Source organism: Ambystoma mexicanum, chromosome 2q, assembly GCF_040938575.1.
Source record: "Ambystoma mexicanum isolate Mex_15411 chromosome 2q, UKY_AmexF1_1, whole genome shotgun sequence".
Taxonomy (NCBI): Eukaryota; Metazoa; Chordata; class Amphibia; order Caudata; family Ambystomatidae; genus Ambystoma; species Ambystoma mexicanum.
Genome location: NC_090924.1, coordinates 104,889,146 through 104,902,820, shown reverse-complemented (window position 1 = coordinate 104,902,820; position 13,675 = coordinate 104,889,146). Strand labels below are relative to the sequence as shown.

Sequence of the window (13,675 nt, the reverse complement as noted above, 5' to 3'; positions counted from 1 at the left end):
ATTTATTTTAAATTTGAATTTTAAATAAATAAATAAATTGCAAACTGTTAACGTTGAACGTTTAGTATACTTTTTCTCCAATAGATGGCGCTATTGTTTAAGAAATTAGATTGTTCATTTTGTTTATATATGCTAATTGAATTCTACGTAAGGTTGCGTAACTCTACGTATGCGTAGGCACCATTTTTAAAGTTCATTCTTGCAGCGTTTCCATCGCGTTCGGGTCTCCGTGCTTTCGTGTGGATTTCTTTTTGGATTTTCAAGGATTTTCACCGTTTTCCATGGATGCAATGGATTTTTTTTACTGGATTCGATGGATGTATTGGTTTTTCCGAGCTATGGATTTTTTTTCGGGTTGGATCGTGGATTTTTTTTCATGGGCTTTCTTGGATTTTTAACTTTTTTTCCTTTCTGGATTTCACTGTTATGGATCGCATATGTGGATTTTTTTTTTGGATGGTATTTTTCCCTGGATTGCTTTTTGGATTTTGGGTTCCTTGGATTTTGCTGCTTGGTGCTTTTTACGGTTACTGCTTGGATTTGTCATGGTGGATTGGTGATTCCTCAAAAACGGAAGTATTGTTAACATTTTAAATTATACGCTATTGAATCTAGGTAGTTGGTGTCACCTATTGGCTTAACCCTTACTACTCTTGATACTATGGGGTTTTCGTTAGTCATAATGTATTTTATTTACAGATTGGCAAATGGTTATGTGTTGGTGGTCGAGAGGGGGGTGGGTGAGTTTCGGCGTAGAGGTAAGGGGGGGTTTGGGGGGGCAACCCTCCCATAAAAACGGACGATTACCAATACTTCACATCGGTATGTTAGTACTATTGTTCGACTTTTTTTTCGACATTTTTGTTTCGACTATTTGACTTTTCCTATTATATGTATATATTTTCGACATATTTGTTTTCGACATTTTTTTATTTCGGTATTATGTTTTCGACATTATGACTATAAACCGCAAATGTTTCCTCCACTTGTTTGAGAGTACTTCTTCTACCAAGATAATTTCTTTACATACATGATTTCAAACAGATTGACCACTTGTAATCTTTCCAGCACTTCTGTGTATTGAAAGTTCCAGTCAATAAGTTTGACAAAGTCAAAAGGGTAGACACGAAAGTTTCATATAACTTCAAAAACACTCTGTGCCGTGCTGCAGCGCTCTGCATAGAAATGCTTACCTGTCCAATCTGGCTGTGTTGTCAGACGGGGCAGCAAATGTTGCCTGTAATTTCTGTCATTAATCTTCTGCCAAGCTAAATCAGTATTTTTACACAGGCCCAATCTTCTTTCATGAAATGTGTCAGCCCTGGACGCCATGCTTGAGGGAAAAAAACGATCAAGGAATCCCTCGCTTTCCCATTCAGCCAGCAGCATTTACAGCCAAAGATGTGAGATGTGTATTCACATCGGGCCTCATGACAAGTTTGAAAAGTGTATACAACCCAAAGGCAAACCTGTGTAGGATGATTTGTGATAAAGTAAAGATAAGAGTTAAGGTTTTAGGAGTGAGTTTGAGGTGCGGGGGGAGATAGACTCAACCTTGGCATCTAGGTTGGATGCAAATATGGACAAAAAATGGTTGTTCCCAAAAGGTTTGGGAACTCCCCTCCCCTGCACACTATCAAATATCTGTAAATACAGATCAATAATTTAGTGGAGTTTAGATACTCTTTTTGTACATTGTTTTAAAAAACATTTTTCATAAGGTGATTATGGTAAACAGTTCATGTGGTAAGTAACCATTCTCATAGACCAACATTTTCACCAAAAATGTCAAGATTTTTATTGTACAAAGTACATGGTGAAGCCCAACGCCTTTCGAGTTTTCCACTCTTTTTCAGGGGCAATAGCACAATTTTTCAATTTTTCTATACAAGCAAAAAAACATAAATCATATTTTAGCGAGTTGTATAAATTCGTCTAATGTATATACAGGTTTCAAGAGTCAGTATATTCACAATCAAATATCATTGTAGCAATTAGTAACAACCTGATAAGCAATATTGGAATGCAAATGCCATTTACAAAAGATTCCATAGACCAAACATATTAGTAGTCCATTTGGACCAACATCTAAAGCATCAAAATGGTTTGTATGTAACATAGTGCATAGGTCTCTTTTAAAACATATGGAAAAGATAAGTCAGTTGTGTCTCAGGCAATGTACCTGTACCTAGTTAGGAAAGACATAGGGCATTCTATATTCAAACGTGGTATTATATATTCAAAAAAAGGCATGGGTATATACCAATGGAACTTACCATCTAAGGAAGAGTATGCGTGAAAAGAAGTAGGCACGAGAGTACGTGCTTGTTCAAATTACTTTCTTTAAGATGGAGTCTCCCTATAGTATGAGAAATGTGGATTTACAAAGAAGATTCTGCAAACCAATTGAGTGAATGTCATAAGAGAGTGAGGTAACTTAAATGTAGCCAAAGAAATGAGCTGTTACATTTTTCAGTAAGCGAAGTGGTCGTCTTCATGGAAAGGATATTACAAGGTAGCTACTGCAGGCAGCATACAGCTAACCAAATAGAATGAGAAAAATAAGAAAAATAAGAAAAAATAAGAGGTGTGTCACTATAGTGCCCTATACAATAGAAGTCCATTAATTCGAGCCAAAGGGTAATAGACTTACTTGGAAAAGAGGATGATGAGGCTTGGAGTCTTCACGGTGGGTCACACCTACCAGGTTGGAGATGTGACTGAACCGTGGAGGCTCTTCTTTTATGCTGGTACCTGTACGCCGTGCCGGCGACCATGCGTGGCAAGCACGTCCGAGTGCGCATGTGTGCTATTAGGTAGACGTCACACTGTTGACGAAAAAAGTTGCTCATGCCTGGTGTGTGTCGAACGAGTGACGTCACATCCGCACATGTGTATGTTTGAGGATAAACGGTTCAGAGCACTCTAAAGTGATAAAAAGCATGTTTTGGCGAAGTTAAATGTAACTCAATATAGTTGAATAAGATCATTGATGGTCAATGAAGGACAAGATAAATAAAAATCGAACAAATCGAAAAAATGAAAGAATTGAAAGAAAACCCTGGATGACCAAGGTCATTTCCTGATCATACCGATGCATCGTTCTAAATAGCAAGGGGCATAGATAAAAGAAAGACATAAGACCTCATTTGGATGGAGAATAAATGCACGAGAAGCATGTCTGTAAAAAATGCATACGTAAAGTGCTGTCGGAAGAGGTAACGGTCAGTCTGAATTGTTATCGTCAGCCAGAGTAATTGAGCATGTAATGGATTGTGTATACATGATATTCATTTCTTGTATCAAATTGAGTGCACATCAAACCAACATAGCTCAGTCTGGGAAGAATAGTGGACAGTGTATACACAGTATTCATGACCTGTTCCAAATTGGATGCACATTCTAATCAGCAAATCAATGCTTATTCTTACAAGTGTTTAGATAAAGAGATTGTAGGCAATTTTACAGGTGTCAGAATGGAATCTAAACGCATAAAGATTTAGGAAAAAAGACCGAACAAAGTGGGAATTTTTTTTTTTTTAAAACCTCAGGACAATCAGGCTAGTGTCAAGGAGGAAGATAAAATCAAAGGGAATTATAAAAAGGGGCCCAAGTAATAATCTTCATTCAACCCCAAAGGGGTGAGTGAGTCAAGGCAATGTATCCAGAAGAGTTCTCTTTGTGACAGGATTTTTGTATGTCTCCACCTCTTGGTAATGGATGTATAACTTCGAGTATTACGACTCTCATTTGAGCCACCGTGTGTTTGTGATCTCTGAAATGTCTAAAGATCGGATATTTTATATTTTTTTGGTATGGATGTTTGATTTATGCTCCGTCCATCGTTCTTTTGCTCTTCTTGCTGTTTTTCCAACATAGTAGAGCCCACAAGGTCATCGTAAGGCGTAAATGACATTTTTAGAGTCACAAGTAGCGTATTGTCTTAGTGGGATTTTTTTGCCAGTGTTGGCGTGCCTGATGTGGTCTCCCTTTATCATATTGGAACAGTGTTGGCAGTTCAAGCATGGAAAATTGCAATTTTTTGGTTTGTTCAAAAAGGTTTGGTTTGTGGTTTTACGTTTTTCTGCTTTGATCAGTTTGTCTCGAAAATTCCTGCCCCTTTTGTGGGCAATCATAGGTGGTTCAGGAAACAAATGATTGAGTTGTGGATCTGATTTGATAATGTCCCAATTTTTGTGAATTATCTGTTTCATCTGGAAACTCTGGCTAGAGTATTTCAGTGTGTGTATCAGATTGGATTTTGCTTCATTGGGTTTTGTGTCCAATAGATCAGTCCGGCTGTGTGCTTCTGTTCCGATTATGGCTTTGTCGATGAGTTCAGTTGGAAAATGGCGATGTTTAAACCTAGACTTCATTATTGAATATTCATCTTGAAGTTTGTCAGCCTCTGAAGTGATTCTCTTCAGGCGAAGGAGTTGGCTACATGGTAAATTCTCTTTTAGATGTTTCGGATGAGAACTATGGAAGTGTAACATGCTATTGACATCTGTAGGTTTTCTGTAGATTTGTGTTTTTAAGACAAAGTTTGAGATTTCCACAGTGACATCCAAGAAGTTGATGGATGGTTTTCCAATTTCAATTGATTGTAAACTTAATCCTGTCATTACATTGGTTCAGGTAATCCCAGAAAGTCAGAAGTTCTGATTCAGTGCCCCTAAATATGCCAAACACGTTGTCGATGTATCTATACCAACTTTTGATTTTTTCTTTCCATGTTGGATTTTCAAGAACATGAGTATATTAAAAAAAATACATAAATATATTGGCGGAAGAGGGTGCCACTGGAGACCCCATCGAGGTCCCTGAGGTTTGCAGGAAATATTGTCTGTTGAATCTAAAGTAGTTGTTGAACAAGATGATATTGATTAGCTCAATTGCAAAAGTCTTTTGTATCTTGGTTTCGTTGTGTTTGAGATGGAACCATTCCAATGCATCAAAATCCTTGGTTGTGTGGGATTGAGGTATATAAGCTACTCACATCCATTGTGAATAGTATGGGGTCAGGTTCATTCATGTCGAGATCTTTGATGTTTTGTAGGAAGTGGGTTGTGTCTTTCAGATAGGTATTAGTTTTTTGTATTAAAGGTTGCAGTGCCGTATCAAGGTAGATGGCAAGGGGCTGGAAGATGCTTTCGATCCCTGCGACAATGGGCCTTAGAGGTGGATCTGTTCTGTTTGTGGATTTTAGGAAAGCCATAGAACACCGGAGTCACCGGGTGTTTAATAATCAGGAAAGTGCTTGTGTTTTCTGAAATCCAGTCCAGTACCTCTGCTTTCTCAACAGTTTTTTTGATGGTTTCTCTGATGACATCGATTGGATCATGATCCAGTTTTAGATAGGTATTTTGATCTGACAATAATTTCAGACAACCCTCATTATAGAAAGAAGTGTCCATGATAACAAGGGCTCCTCCTTTGTCGGCTTTTTTTTATTGTAATCCGGCTGTCCTCTGCTAGATTTTTGATGATATTCAGTTGGTGTTTCTTGATGTTTTGTTTGCTCAAGGATGTATATTTCAGCTTTTTCAGAGCTATGGTTGTCTTGGTTCTGAACAAATTGACCAGAGGGTGATTGATTTGGGGGTGAAAATGACTCTTGTTCTTCATTTCCAGAAATGGGCATTTTTCTTTTTCTCTAGTCTCTGGATTCAAATTGTCAAAGAAGATTTTTAGCTCCATTTTACGAATCAATTTAAAGAGATTCACTTCTTCAAATAAACTCGTTTTGTTAGTTGGTATAAAGGATATTCCTAAAATAAGAGTATCCATTTCAGATTTTGATAATACTTTGGAAGAGATGTTTACAATCATTGGTTCCTTCAGTGTTTGTTCTTCTGACGCCCTTTTCTTCTTCCCTGGTCTTGCTTTTCACCTCCTCCTAAAAACGTTTCCGGTGTTAATGTGGGTTCAGAGACAACAGGTAATGTTGCGTTACGGGGTTGTTCAACAGGAGTTGTTGTTGTTGGTAGTTTAGTGCTACTAGTGGAAGGCCTCTCCTCTAGTCCCCCACTAGTCACTTTGCTGCTGTCTGTTATTGTTGGGGGGTCCTGGTCTGGGTTGTCTTGGAGTAAAGTTGGTCGATTTGTTACTTTAGAATTCCTGCCAGGAATAGACGATGTTGCTGGCCTAGTCAAGAGTATCGCGTTTGAACTTTCTGATCTTTCTCTGTTCTATTTCCTTTTTATAATTTTCCAATTTGTTGTTGGTATCCTCTAAGATTGCCTGTAGTTCTGATGCTGTTTTGAGTTTGGATAATTGTGAAGAAACCTCTTTGATTTCTTGATTTATCTGTGTTAATGATTTAGACAGTTCTTCTATTGTCAGTAATATGAGGTCCAAGGAACATTTGTTTAGTATTTGTTCCCAACGTTTGACGAATTCAAAATTATATTTACACAGTGTTGGTCGTAGGTATATCCAAAGTCCTCCAGGAATCCTTTTTGTTTTGAAGTATTGTGCCAGGGTCGTGGTGTGAAGTTTTTGAGAGATTTCCCTGCGTATGAGTCTCTCAAGTCTTTGGATCATATTCTGAGGATTGTCTGCACTAAGTGTTTCTTTACGAGTGTCTTTAATTAATCCAAGGATTGTAATGGCTTCTTCATCTGAAAAAGCTAGCGTAGTTGCAGCCTTATCTGTAAGTGTGTTGATTTTCGAAAAATACATTACTTGATGTGTCAGGGTGCCAAGGTTCAAAAAGATGCCAACCCCTTCTACAATAGAGAAGGGAAAACAAACAATAAGAAAAGTGTACAGAAACCAAAGGCACACCTGTGTAGGATGATTTGTGATAAAGTAAAGATAAGAGTTAAGGTTTTAGGAGTGAGTTTGAGGTGCGGGGGGAGATAGACTCAACCTTGGCATCTAGGTTCGATGCAAATATGGACAAAAAATGGTTGTTTCCAAAAGGTTTGGGAACTCCCGTCACCTGCACACTATCAAATATCTGTAAATACAGATCAATACTTTAGTGGAGTTTAGATACTCTTTTTGTACATTGTTTTAAGAAACATTTTTCATAAGGTGATTATGGTAAACAGTTCATGTGGTAAGTAACCATTCTCATAGACCAACATTTTCACCAAAGATTTCAAGATTTTTATTGCACAAAGTACATGGTGAAGCCCAACGCGTTTCAAGTTTTCCACTCTTCTTCAGGGGCAATAGCACAATTTTTCAATTTTTCTATAGAAGCAAAAAAACATAAATCATATTTTAGCGAGTTGTATAAATTCGTCTAATGTATACACAGGTTTCAAGAGTCAGTATATTCACAATGAAATATCATTGTAGCAATTAGTAACAACCTGATGAGCAATATTGGAATGCAAATGCCATTTACAAAAGATTCCATAGACCAAACATATTAGTAGTCCATTTGGACCAACATCTAAAGCATAAAAATGGTTTGTATGTAACATAGTGCATAGGTCTCTTTTAAAACATATGGAAAAGATAAGTCAGTTGTGTCGCAGGGAATGTACCTGTACCTAGTTAGGAAAGACATAGGGCATTCTATATTCAAACGTGGTATTATATATTCAAAAAAAGGCATGGGTATATACCAATTGAACTTACCATCTAAGGAAGAGTATGCGTGAAAAGAAGTAGGCACGAGAGTAAGTGCTTGTTCAAATTACTTTCTTTAAGATGGAGTCTCCCTATAGTATGAGAAATGTTGGATTTACAAAGAAGATTCTGCAAACCAATTGAGTGAATGTCATAAGAGAGTGAGGTAACTTACATGTAGCCAAAGAAATGAGCTGTTACATTTTTCGGTAAGCGAAGTGGTCGTCTTCATGGAAAGGATATTACAAGGTAGCTACTGCAGGCAGCATACAGCTAACCAAATAGAATGAGAAAAATAAGAAAAATAAGAAAAAATAAGAGGTGTGTCACTATAGTGCCCTATACAATAGAAGTCCATTAATTCGAGCCAAAGGGTAATAGACTTACTTGGAAAAGAGGATGATGAGGCTTGGAGTCTTCACGGTGGGTCACACCTACCAGGTTGGAGATGTGACTGAACCGTGGAGGCTCTTCTTTTATACTGGTACCTGTACGCCGTCCGGCGACCATGCGCGGCAAGCACGTCCGAGTGCGCATGTGTGCTATTAGGTAGACGTCACACTGTTGACGAAAAAAGTTGCTCATGCATGGTGTGCATCGAAGGAGTGAGATCACATCCGCGCATGCGTATGTTTAAGGATAAACGGTTCCGAGCACTCTAAAGTGGTCAATAGCATGTTTTGGCATAGTTATATGTAACTCAATATAGTTGAACAAGAATAAGATAATTGATGGTCAACGAAGGACAAGATAAATAAAAATCGAACAAATCGAAAAAATGAAAGAATTGAAAGAAAACCCTGGATGACCAAGGTAATTTCCTGATCATACCGATGCATCGTTCTAAATAGTAAGGGGCATAGATAAAAGAAAGACGTAAGACCTCAATTGGATGGAGAATAAATGCACGAGATGCATGTCTGTAAAAAACGCATACGTAAAGTGCTGTCGGAAGAGATAACGGTCAGCCTGAATTGTTATCGTCAGCCAGAGTAATTGAACATGTAATGGATTGTGCATACATGATATTCATTTCTTGTATCAAATTGAGTGCACATCAAACCAACATAGCTCAGTCTGGGAAGTATAGTGGACAGTCTATACACAGTATTCATGCCCTGTTCCAAATTGGATGCACATTCTAATCAGCAGATCAAGGCTTATTCTTACAAGTGTTTAGACAAAGGGCCTCATTACGAGTTCGGCGGTAACTGAGGCGGTAAAACCGGCTGGTTAACGCCGGACTCGTATTACCATTCCGCCTCTGTGATTCCCGGAATTACCGGGGCATTACAACCCCGGTTTCCCGGGAATCACGGAGGCAGAATGGTGTTAATCCCCATTCCCATTGAGTCCTATGGGACACAATGGGAATGGGGATCATGGAAACACCGGCATAATGCTGCCGGTGTTTCCTCGTCCGCCTGCAGGCGGGCGGTGTTAAACCCGCCAGGTCAAACCTGGCGGGAACATCACCTCCCGCCTGCAGGAGTCGGGATCGGGCGGTCCGGAAGCAAGTGTGGCGGCGGGTTTACTGCCACCGTTATTTCCGGACCGCCCGATTTGTAATGAGGCCCAAAGTCATTGTAGGTAGTTTTACAGGTGTCAGAAAGGAATCTAAACGCATAAAGATTTAGGAAAAAGACCGAACAAAGTGGGAATTATTCAGGCTAGTGTCAAGGAGGAAAAACTACGGTAAGGTGCATAGGAAATGTTTGTACGATCGATCAATGTATGCTTAAAAAGACATGCCCGAACCCTGGAGACAATAATATTTCTGAGTGCACTATTCCTTTAAGGACATTTTAGTGTTTTTTATTAAATTAAATAGATAAGGCCTAACTTTCTCTATCTCTAAAGGGTTAACCCTACCTATCTAATAGAACTAATGGTGCTCGTCAGATGTGAGGAAGTCCTAAAATAGCAATGTCCTCAGTCCAAACCTATCTCTACCTGACCCTACCACTAAGATAAAACATATAAAAAGACTCATTAATCCAATGCGCAACCCTGATGTACTTTTTTCTGGGTGCTGTGAAGGCATCATGAAGTAAGACACAGACAACAGATTCAAATGTATACTCAAAAGGGTTTATTTTACTTAAAAGTCAGGATGGAGTGAGGCCTAACTTGCCCTATGGTAAGGTGGGATTTCCCTACCTCAAGAAAATAGCTTGTGTCCAGAAGTCTAAATAAAAAAAATCTGTCTGTGTCCAAAATCTATACTTGCCCTCACAACTAACTGTGTATAATGTGTAGGGATAACAGCAACAAAAATGAATAGTGGTCAAAATAAAGTTCTGAGCGTCTTCCAGCTGTTGGCTTGTACTCAGCTTCCCCTTACCCAAGTTCAACACAGTTCACAAAGTCTTGGGGTTCCCTTCCCCAGGAGTTCTACACAGTTCACAAAGTCTCTGGGATCCCTTCCCCAAGAGTTCAACACAGTTCACAAAGTCTCAGGGTTCCCTTCCACAAGAGTTCAAATCTTCCAGCTTTCAAAACCAATACCAGTTCAGATCTTCCAACTTTCAAAACCAGTATCAGTTCAAATCTTCCAGCTTTTTAAAAAAAAAATAAGACTAGTTCAAATCTTCCAGGTTTTCCAAAATAATAAATTTCTTTGGACACTTCTCATATAATTTTTCATTAATGCTTTTCACTGGTTCACACAGATTGTTCTGGTTCTGTTTCTTCAGTTCAAAATCACAAAAAGCGTCTCAGGGGCGCTGAGTACCTGAACTTCCAGTCAAAGGTCACAGTGAGGTAGCCAGGCTGTCCGAGGAACTGCTGATGATTGGGCGACGCGAGAAACCAGCCCAACATCCACCCGTGAGACCACCGGGTTGGAGGTGAACCAGCTCCCAACGCCACGGGTGCACACTTCCCTGATTTACGTGGCGTCAGGACAGTGCAAGCACTGACAGGGAAGGCGAGTCTTGGCTGGAGCGAAGAACTGTATTCAGGAAGTCGGTGGACCCAGTAGGCTGTAGAATCTTCAGGAAGGTGAAGCAGGCTGGATAAGCAGGCGAGGTCCACAAGGCAGAGTACCCAGGCAGAGGCAGACAGCCAGGCACCAGAACCCAGATAGGCAGAGGGTGAGTCAGAGAACAAGGACCTAATAAGGCTGGAGGTGCAGACAGAGTGCAAGGCAAGATCCCCAAGACTGAGCACCTGGACAGGAGCAAGAGGCCAGGCACTAGAGCCCAGAGAGGCTAGGGAAGAACCAGGGAGCAGGAGGCCCAGGGGAGTGACCAGGATGAGGGAACCCTTCCCAAAGGAACCTGAGAACAAGGAGTGGACAAGGCCCAAGGTCCGGGGACAGCCACAAGGAGGAGGAGCCAGGAGTCAGGGAGCAAGGAGCAAGGAACTAGGTCAGAGCCAAGGAGGAAGCAGGAGACTGCTCAAAGAGCAAATCCGGCGAGGACACGATCTGGATGCAAACCACGTTGAGACACGGCTTGTTCATGAAGCCCTGCCCTTAATAAAGGGCACCCGGGAGGCATGGAAAGCAAGCTGTGCTGTTCCCGGGTGCTGGCGTACCCAGAGCGAGGCTTGGGCAGCAACCCTGCGTTGCCCCGAGCGCCCTATGGACTGCGCATGCACGGAGGGCGAAACACGGCCGCCTGCGCATGCACAATCCTATGCGAATGGGAAACACGGAAGCCGCAGGGACCGCAAAGAGCCGGGGCCCCCCTAGCTGGAACCGCAGATAAATTCACCAAGACGGGGCGCGCCAGAATCGGCAGACGTGCCCCGGACTCCTGGTAAGTGGCGTGATAGAGAGATGATGCACAAGGGAGTGCTTTAGTGGTAGCGAGAAGGAGCCAATGGCAAAGGAGTGATTACAGAAATCAGCCAAGGCTGGCACAAGGGAGGCAATGTTGTCCTTGATGGTTCCAGAGGAGCAGGGAAACACCTGTTTGGAGGAGACTTTCATAGAGACCTCATTCAGCGCTATGGGCGACAAAAGAGAGTAGGAAGGAAGGGGACAGGGCGGCCATAGGAGGCATGAGAGCTGGGGAGGGGCAAAGGAGGGGAGTAGAGGAGAGTGAAGACAGGATGTCCTGAGTTTTGGTTAAGAAGTGGGAGGCCAGTGAAATACAAAGGGTCAAGGATGGCAGGGGAGAAGTGGAGACTGCAGAAGGATTGGCGAATTCCTTGCAGATTTTAAACAGTTTGCCCGTGCTGTTAGAGGCCCCAGAGATGCAGGCTTGGATGTCGGTCCTCTTATTTGAGTGGATGGGGAGTCTGTATTGCCTTTGGAGCAGGCAGTGCTTTCCTAGATACTACAACCTGTCACGACCTTAAACCATGGCCAGGGAACTCGGGGCCTCTGGCCCTCGCCACAGTATTTCTACAAGGCCCCAAGGGCCCAATCGTGCCCCTCTCGGGTACCCTGGAGCCAGTCCTGGTGCCGTTGGCGCCAGGCTCATGTGGCAGGTGAAGTTTCCATTGGGCAATGGACCAACATGGCTACCCCCACAAGGATCAACATGGAACTGAAACATGCAGTCTAGCATCCAGGGCGTGGCCCGCCCCGAAGGCACCTGGGATACCTGCTGGCTATTTAAACCATGCCCGAGTTGAGGCACGCGCTTCGCGTTATTCTGCTCTTGCAGCGTGACGTTCACCGGGTCCTGCTCAGCATCTTTGGCCTGCAAGGGCGAGAGAAGAAGAACCACGTTATTCATCCTTACCTGCTCTGCATCCTGCTCCTCTGTCAATCCGGACTCTTCCCTGGAATTCATTATCCTCCTCCTGCAACATCCTAGAGAGGAGAGATGAGAAGAGGACAATTAGTAAGCGATCATCCATCTGCTCCATCGCCTCCAGGCTCCGCTTACTTACCAAGCTCTCCTGGAAGTCTACCGCTGTATGGGCCTCTTCCAACCGATGCCCTGTTTTCATCTGGCCACATTCTTCCAGGAATCTTTTGGCGACCTGCAAGGAAAGACAGCACAGTTTAGCCTTATTCAAAGGACGCTCATAGCGCCACACCATGCGCTTTCTCTTACCTTCTTGAGCTCAGCCCTCTATATCAGCTTGACGTCTCCATCACCCCTTCTGCATCAAAAAGAAAGAAGGTGAAGGTCAACCAGGGCCACTACAATTACGGACATTCATTCTTAACCAGACTAGAGACTTACCTCAAGAGTGGAGTCGCAGCCGGTCTGGACTCCCGGGCCACGCCAGTAAAAGTAACTCAGCGGAATGGTGTCCAGCTACGACGCGCCCCAGCTCAGCACGGCAGGACGGAGAGCGCACCTTATCGAAAACAAAAGGTGAGAAAGACTCCAAGGGGGGTCGCAAGGGGAGCATGGGGAAGGTGGGCTCCGAGAGCTGGTGTTGTAGCCAAAACCGAACTCCTGTCTTCCAGAACGAGTCCTCAGCAGCGCAAGTCCCCGGGGAAGATGCAGCGGTCCCAGAAGCATCCCAGACCAGTCGGGTGGCGTCCCTGTGGATACAAGGTGAGCGTTACACAACCTCAAGTACTAGTTCATAAAAACGATACAAGATGACAACCATAGGTGGATCTATCAAGAGCCAAAAGTGATGTTAAAAAATTCAATAAACAATTTTTCCTGATAACAATGCTGCGGTACTCAGGAACATTTAACATTACTGTAAACCATCTAAAAATGAATTTAGAATGATCCTGACAGTGATAGCATGTAAGGATGCTCAGGAGCATGAAACTTACTCAATTGTCTAGCTGATCAAACTGTCCTTTTAGGTAAACTGTATCCAAATGTTTAAGTAATGGTGTTGCTCCCTTATCATTATTTTTTATTTATTTTTATTTATATTCTTATAACATGATATTGTTATATTCGATCTAATGGCGATCGAATATAAAAGCCATAGTTAAACCTGTGTGCACAGTCAGATAGTAGTATATGCTAGACTCTTCCTGCTGATATGTATACAATTGGGGGAGTTCATGCCCCAGCACAAAATTACAATTCTTGTGTCAAGAAAATTCACATGCAGTCTAGGGAACATGGCTTTCAGATGTAACTAGTATATTAACCACAATATGGCTATCCTAGAGTTATCTGCATACAAACACTCTTGCATGGAGTCCATA

General features: G+C 42.0%; 1 long non-coding RNA gene across 1 annotated transcript in view; it reads right to left on the bottom strand.

The window, feature by feature from the left end:
• Nucleotides 1-1,773: 1,773 nt before the first annotated feature.
• The window catches only part of LOC138569194 (uncharacterized), a 63,117-nt gene continuing 51,215 nt past the window's right edge, over nucleotides 1,774-13,675 (bottom strand). Inside the window, exon 2 of the long non-coding RNA XR_011303174.1 lies at nucleotides 1,774-7,203. This is a non-coding gene — a long non-coding RNA (uncharacterized lncRNA). The remainder of the gene's footprint in view (nucleotides 7,204-13,675) is intronic.